Below are 8,503 nucleotides of genomic sequence, written 5' to 3'. Positions count from 1 at the left end.
CCAGAGGGGGCCAGGTATCCAGGAGATGCTCACTCGAGGAACTACTGAGGAGTGGGCGGGGCTGACTCGGGGATGTCCTGAGTCAGGGGTTGGGCCCTGGGCAGTGGGGTCTCCCCCATGGATAGAGCCACCTCCCAGCTCGCTGTCTTCTCTTCCGCCATCTACAGAGTGTGCCCAGCACCATCAGGACCCCATGAAGCCTGCTCAGCTGACACAGGGCTGGCACAGAGCTATGAAGACGGTCAGGAACCAGGGGAGAGGCCTACATCGCATCCCTAGATGTGGGTCACCCCCTGGCTGGGCTTTGTTGCTGTGGCCCAGGTAAGGCTCCACTTCCCTGACAGTGGGATGGTGGGGGGATGTTGGTACCTTCTGCTTGAGAAGACAGAGCAAGCCACGGGTCTGATGCACAGAGCCCAGGCTGGAAACACAAGGGGGGTGTCTTGGGTCCCCTGTGGGGGTGTCCTTTATGGAGCATTGCCAGGACCCATGGAGCATCCAGGGCCGATGCTGAGAAGGTGAGCAGGTGGGTGACCTCAGGCTCTGCACGCCCCCCCTCGGAGTGCAGTCCGGGGCTGGGGTAGCCCAACGGGGTCTTCTCACAGGGTTTCCCACTTCGGAGATGTCCACAGGAGGATGCGCTCGTCAGGAGCGGCCAGGGGACCAAGGCTGGTCGGTTCAGGCCAGAGGGGGAGCGTTTTCGGGAGTAGGTGCCCCAGCAGCGACAGCCGCCCAGGGCAGGAGCTCTAGGCAGCGGTGGGACAGGCCGTGAGGGACCCCTGGCTTCCCACCAAGGGCTCGGGGAACTCTTCTGAGAGTGAAGAGCAGCATTTGCAAGGTTATTGATTTGTTCTGGAGTAAAGATCTGATTAGGACTTCCCTATATTAAGATGAGGTGGCAAGAATACACAGAAGAACTGTACAAAAAAGATCTTCATGACCAAGATAATCACGATGGTGTGATCAATCACCTAGAGCCAGACATCCTGGAATGTGAAGTCAAGTGGGCCTTAGAAAGCATCACTACGAACAAAGCTAGTGGAGGTGATGGAATTCCAGTGGAGCTTTCTAATCCTGAAAGATGATGCTGTGAAAGTGCTGCACTCAATATGCCAGCAAATTTGGAAAACTCAGCAGTGGCCACAGGACTGGAAAAGGTCAGTTTTCATTCCAATCCCAAAGAAAGGCAATGCCAAAAATGCTCAAACTACCACACAATTGCACTCATCTCACATGCTAGTCAAGTAATGCTGAAAATTCTCCAAGCCAAGCTTCGGCAATACATGAACCGTGAACTTCCTGATGTTCAAGCTGGTTTTAGAAAAGGCAGAGGAACCAGAGATCAAATTCCCAACATCTGCTGGATCATGGAAAAAGCAAGAGAGTGTCAGAAAAATATTTATTTCTGCTTTATTGACTATGCCAAAGCCTTTGACTGTGGAACATTCTGAAAGAGATGGAAATACCAGACCACCTGACCTGCCTCTTGAGAAACCTATATGCAGGTCAGGAAGCAACAGTTAGAACTGGACATGAAACAACAGATTGGTTCCAAATAGGAAAAGGAGTACGTCAAGGCTGTATGTTGTCACCCTGCTTATTTAACTTCTATGCAGAGTACATCATGAGAAACGCTGGACTGGAAGAAACACAAGCTGGAATCAAGATTGCCGGGAGAAATATCAATAACCTTAGATATGCAGATGACACCACCCTTATGGCAGAAAGTGAAGAGGAACTCAAAAGCCTCTTGATTAAAGTGAAAGAGGAGAGTGAAAAAGTTGGCTTAAAGCTCAACATTCAGAAAACGAAGATCATGGCATTTGGTCCCATCACTTCATGGGAAATAGATGGCGAAACAGTGGAAACAGTGTGAAACTTTATTTCTGGGGGCTCCAAAATCACTGCAGATGGTGATTGCAGCCATGAAATTAAAAGACGCTTACTCCTTGGAAGGAAAGTTATGACCAACCTAGATAGCATATTCAAAAGCAGAGACATTAGTTTGCCAACAAAGGTCTGTCTAGTCAAGGCTATGGTTTTTCCAGTGGTCATGTATGGATGTGAGAGTTGGACTATGAAGAAAGCTGAGCACTGAGGAATTGATGCTTTTGAACTGTGGTGTTGGAGAACACTCTTGAAAGTCCCTTGGACTGCAAGGAGATCCAACCGGTCCATTATAGGGTAGTACTAGATATTAGGGTTTCCCTGGGAGCTCAGACAGTAAAGAATCTGCCCTCAATGCAGGAGACCTGGGTTCGAGCTCTGGGTCAGGAAGATCCTCTGCAGGAAGAAATGGCAACCCACCCCAGTATTTTTGCCTGGAGAATTCCATGGACGGAGGAGCCTGTCGGCCTACAGTCCATGAGGCCACAAAGAGTTAGACATGACTGAGTGACTAGTGCATGCGCACACACACACACACACACACGCACACACATGCACGCATGCACACGCACGCACATGCACACACACTCATGTGCACACACACCCATACGCACGCACACCCCCACACACACACTAGATATTGAATGTGGTTCACTGTGCTATATAGGAGGTCCTTGTTTATTCGTTTTATGTAGAGTGGCATGTATCCTTTTCTCCCTTAGATGGTAGTTATTTGATTCATTTTTAAAGTGCACGTCTTCGGGGCTCAAAGTCAGTTTTGAACTGTCTGTTGCATCCTTCTCTGTTTTCTGATTATAGGAGCACTACGTGAGAATGGCACACAGACTGTATTGTGTGGATCTTTTCATCCCAAACACTTTATTTATGCCCTACCCTTTCCCCTTTGGTAATTATAAGTTTGTCTTCTACTTCTGTGAATCTATTTCTGTTCTGTAAATAGGTCATTTGCATACATTTAAAAAATATTTCCCATATTAACATCATACGATGTTTGTTTTTCTCTGACTGATTTCACTTAGTATGACCCTTTCTAGGTCCATTCTCGTTGCTGCAAACGGCTCTGTTTCATTCTTTTAAACGGCTGGGCGACAGCCCACTATGCAGACACACCGCGTCTCCCTTGCCCACTCCTCTGTCGATGGACATCCTGGTTGCTCCTCTGTCTTGGCTGATGTGAACAGCGCTGCTGTGAATATAGGGGTGCTTGTTTCTTTTCCAGTATGGTTTTCTCTGGATCTACGCCCAGGAATGGCATTGCTGGGTCATATGGTAGCTCTATTTTTAGTTTTTTAAGGAACCTCCATACCGTTTTCCATCATGACTGTACCAATTCACATTCTCATCTACACTGTAAGAGGGTTTCCCCTTCTCCACACCCTCCCCAGCATTTACCATTAGGAGACTTTTTAATGATGGCCTTTCTGACCTGTGTGAGGTAGTATCTCATTTTAGTTTTGACTTGCATTTCTTATCTGTTGGATCATCGAAAAAGCAAAAGAATTCCAGAAAAACATCTACTTCTGCTTTATTGACTATGCCAAAGGCTTTGACTGTGTGAATCACAACAAACTGTGGAAAATTCTTCAAGAGATTGGAATACCAGACCACCTGAACTGCCTCTTGAGAAATCTGTATGCAGATTAAGAAGCAACAGTTAGAACAGGACATGGAACAACAGACTGGTTCCAAATCGGGAAAGGAGTACGTCAAGGCTGTATATTGTCACCCTGCTTATTTAACTTCTATGCAGAGCACATCATGAGAAATGCTGGGCTGGAGGAAGCACAAGCTGGAATCAAGATTGCTGGGAGAAATATCAATAACCTCAGATATGCACATGACTCCACCCTTATGGCAGAAAGTGAAGAGGAACTAAAAAGCCTCTTGATGAAAGTAAAAGAGGAGAGTGAAAAGGTTGGCTTAAAACTCAACGTTCAGAAAACTAAGATCATGGCATCTGGTCCCATCACTTCATGGCAAATAAATGGGGAAACAGTGACAGACTTTATTTTGGGGGGGGCTCCAAAATCACTGTAGATGGTGACTGCAACCATGAAATTAAAGGACGCTTGCTCTTTCGAAGAAAAGTTATGACCAACCTAGACAGCTTATTAAAAAGCAGAGATGTTACTTTGCCAACAAAGGTCCGTCTAGTCAAAGCTATGGTTTTTCCAGTAGTCATGTATGGATGTGAGAGTTAAAGAAGGCTGAGTACCGAAAAATTGATGCTTTTGAACTGTGGTATTGGAGAAGACTCTTGTGAGTCCCTTGAACTGCAAGGAGATCCAACCAGTGCATCCTAAAGGAAATCAGTCCTGAATATCCACTGGAAGGACTGATGCTGAAGCTGAAACTCCAATACTTTGGCCACCTGATGCAAAGAACTGACTCATTTGAAAAGACCCTGATGCTGGGAAAGATTGAAGCGGGGAGGAGAAGAGGGCAACAAAGGATGAGATGGTTGGATGGCATCACCGACTCAATGGACATGAGTTTGGGTAAACTCCTGGAATTGGTGACGGACAGGGAGGCCTGGCGTGCTGCAGTTCATGGGGTTTCAGAGAGTTGGACACGACTGAGCGACTGAACTGAACTGACCTGAATAATTAGCAAGGTTGAGCATCTTTTCATGTGTGTATGTGCCATTGGTATGTCTTCTCTGGAGAAATGTTAGCTTAAGTCTTCTGCCCGTTTTTGACCGGGTTGTTTGTTTATTTTTTTTTTTATTTATTTTTTTTTTTATATTGAAGTGTGCGCTATTTCTGTGACTCAGAAATCAAACCTTTGTTGGTCGCATCGTTTCTGAGTATTTCCCCCCATTCAGTAGACTGTCTTTCTGTTTTGTCTATGGTTTCCTCTGCTGTGCAGAAGTTTCGCAGTTTGAGTATATCCCATTTGTTAATTTTTTGCTTTTGTTTCTTTTGCTTGGTTGACAGACATAAGAAAACGTTGGTACAACTTATGTCAAAGAGTGTTTTCCTTTTGCTGTCTTCCAGGAGTTTTATGGTGTCGTGTCTTATATTTAAGTCTTCAGGGCACTCTGCATTTGTTTCTACTTGTGGTTTAAGGGAGAGTTCCAAGTTCACTGATTTACGGGCCTGGGGTCTCTTTTCTCAGAGCCCTGATCCCTTTCTTGGGGCTCCACCCTCATGACCCAATCACCTCCTGAAGGCCCCCCTCCTGACACCATCACTGGGGGGTGGGAATTCAGCAGATGAATTTCAGGGGGATGCAGACAGGCCCTAGCACGGAGCGCTGCACTGGGTCACTCTGAAGTCGCGTGGGTGGAGAGGGGTACCTTGTGTCCATCACCTGTACTCTGTCCAGCCCACCGGCTGACTTTGTCACCAAGGATCCTGCTCTGGAATCAGACTTGAGTCCCCCACGCCTGGTTCTGAATCACACGTTAACTTCATCTGCTAAATGGAGACCGCTACATCATGAATGGCTGCAGAATGAAACCCGGGATGCCACGGCTCGGCGGACGGTGGAAGGTGTCCTGTGTGGGCCACGGGGGCCACTCGCGCCTCTCTCTGGCGCTGGGTGAAGAGCAGGGTGTGGACAGAAGCAGGGTCCTGGAGCGGGCAGTGGGTGGCGGCGAGCTCTGCTCGTGGAGACCCCACCCCCTTGGGTCCAGGGATGCAGTCAGACCAGCCGGCGTCTCCGCCATGGAGATCAGGTGACTCACTCTGTGCAAGTTATTTTTAAGTGACTGGAAGGCTGGCGAGGAAGCCGCCTGACAGCAGTGATAATTACCGCCCCCCCACACGGAGGGAGCAGGCCTGCGGGCTTCAGGCAGGCACTGAGCCCCCACCCCTGGCAGCTCTGCAGAGGGGCAGACCCTTGGGCCTGGGTGCAGCCGATAGCTGGGGAAGGCAGCCCATCTTCCTGGACAGCCCTCCTCACCCCCAGTCACCCCAGGAGACTGTCGACAAGTCCTCCTATCCCGGCCAGCACCCAGGATCTCACTCCATCTGCCCACTCAGCCTTGCGGGCCCATGGCTAAGAGTGGGGCCCCAGCCTGCACCCCCATTCTCGGGCTGGCACCCCCACCCAGCCCTGTGCTGCTCCCTGACCCCCAGACCCCTGCAGGCCCAGTGGTCTCTTAGCTCACTGTCCTATCTTGTCTAAGTCTGGTCTTTAATGCCCATTTGCAAACAGACCCCTCCCCCTGCCAGTGCTCAGAGTCAAACGGCCTCCTCAGAGGACATCGCTGCTTACGGAAAAGCTGGACAAGTGGGAGACAGGAGGACATCACCTTTATTCTCCTATCAGCCCTGCACTCGTGGGAGCACGCACACACATGCATAGACATACATGCACGAGCACATGTGTGAAAGCACATGCGTGCGCACACAGACACGCATAGCCGCACACTTGTGGTACACGTGTGCACGCATACACATGCGCACACAATGCACACACATGTGCTTGTGTACATGCATCATGCACACGTGTGTGCACACACGCACGAGCAGACGTATGCAGGCACATGTGTGCATGGATATATGCACGAGTGCGTGCATGCCTGCACACTGCACACACGCATAGGCGCACACGCAGGCACACGTGTGTGCATACATGCACTGCACACACGTGTGTGCATGCAAGCATAAGTGCATGCACGCGTGTGCATGCATACATGCACAAGCACGTGCATGCAGACACGTGTGTATACACACACAAGTGCACACGTGCGGGTACACACCTGTGTGCATCCATGGATGAACACACATGCAGGCTGCACACATGTGTATGCGTACATGCACAAGTGCACGTGTGCAGGCACACGCGTGAGTGTGTATATATGAGTGCACACGTGCAGGCCCACACACGTGCACAGCCACTCCCTGGAACGCCTTCCTCCCCAGCTGATGCGCTCCTTGGCAAGTTTCAGGCGATGCTGGCTCTTCCCAGGGTGCTCAGGGCTCAAGTCCAGGCGGGACTGAGGTGGAAACTGCAGACCTAGCTCTGTGTGAAGGTCTCCCTCTCCCCAGGCTTCAGGGTCCCCCAGACACACCGGGGAGGGGAGGTCAGCAGCTCTGTCCTTCGTTCGGCCCTACTGCGTCCGTAGGGAGTTTGGTGCAGGCAGGGGAAGGGGAGGGCCTGGCCTGAGGGAGAGGTCCTGAGGTGACACTCAGAGCTGGCTCCTCCCCAGCACGCCTGTGCGGCCCTGGCTCCCCTCAGTGCCCATTTCTGGTGGTCTGGCCTCAGCAGGCTTAGCCTTGCCCTGCCACGCGTCCCCTCAGAGGGGACCGACCCCCTTAGAGGACCCTGTCTGGCCCATTCCATGGGGTCCCTGCACATGGGTTCGGCCTGATTGGTTCCATCAGCTCGTCTCTGGGTTGACTGATGTCTCCCTCCTCCTCGGGGGGCTTTCCCACCTGGCATCCAGGGGGGTGCCCTGCACCCCTCCTCACCCCTGCTTCCCCAGACTCTGTTCTGGGTGCCTTGCCCCTCCCCTCCTGTCCTCTCCGCATCAGGGCTCCTAGGCTCTCGCCCTGGTGCCCTCTGTCCCACGTACCCTCTCTCAGGCCCAGGGCCTCGTAGTCCATCGTGAACCGTATGTCCAGCCTGGCTCCCCCTCCTGGACCCCTGAAGCCTGTAACCAACCTTCTCAGCAGCATCTTCCCCAGGGGCTCCAGCACACGGAATTCTGAACCAGACCGCGCCCCTGGGGCCCCCATCTCTCCTCCCCACTGCTGCTCCGCCCCTTCCCGTCACGTGCAGGGGCTGCATTCTGCCAGCCCTGAGTGGAAGTCGGCTCTGTCCTCTTCCCCAGGTCTGGACACAGCCGACCTGCCAGCTGCCCCTCCCCAACCACGGTCCCCCTGTATTGCCCGCTGTCGTCCGGCTTGGATGGCTGCTGGATGTCGGGCCCTTGCTGCTCTCTCTTGGCCCCGCAGTCTCTTCCAACAGAGCCTCCGGAAGCATCCTGGCAAATTCTCACCAGATCCTGTCACATCTGCACCTAGGCCCCCAGCACGCCCACCCCCCAGTGAGTCCTTCCTGTGTCCTCCAGGGCTGGCCCACAGCACCCCGCCGCCTCTGAGCGCCTCTTCCCGGGGCCTCTCCCCTCTCAGGCTGCCTCTGCACGCAGCACTTGGCAACTCTTTCCCCTGCCAGGCCCACGCCTGCCTCAGGACCTTTGCACGCTCTGTGTCTTCTGTCTGTGATGCTCCTCCCTGAGATCCCACCTCATTCCCTCACTTGCCCCAGCTTTTTCCCACACGCCACCTTTAAGATGCGGCATCTAAAATTTTGACAGTCACCCTGCAACAATTCACTTTCTCTTATTTGCATCGATGGCTGATGGGTCCCATCCTCCCCAGCCCCCGCCTGTACAGGGCCTGGTGGCGGGCAGATGCTCACTACCTACTGAATGACTGAATGGGCAAGTAGATTAGTGGAGTGTCCTAACCCTCCCAGTGGAAGTCCAGCTTCCTGGCCCGGCCATGCACAGAGGTTCTGGCCGCCATCCAGTGAGCCCAGCCTTCCAGTCATCCCAGCCAACGAGCCAGACCCGAGTGCCACCATCTTGGACCTTCCAGCCCAGACCACCCCACAGGCAAGGGCCACCAAGTGACCTCAGAAA

Source organism: Oryx dammah, unplaced genomic scaffold (assembly GCF_014754425.2).
Source record: "Oryx dammah isolate SB20612 unplaced genomic scaffold, SCBI_Odam_1.1 HiC_scaffold_3, whole genome shotgun sequence".
Taxonomy (NCBI): domain Eukaryota; kingdom Metazoa; phylum Chordata; class Mammalia; order Artiodactyla; family Bovidae; genus Oryx; species Oryx dammah.
Note: the sequence above shows the minus strand (reverse complement) of the source record.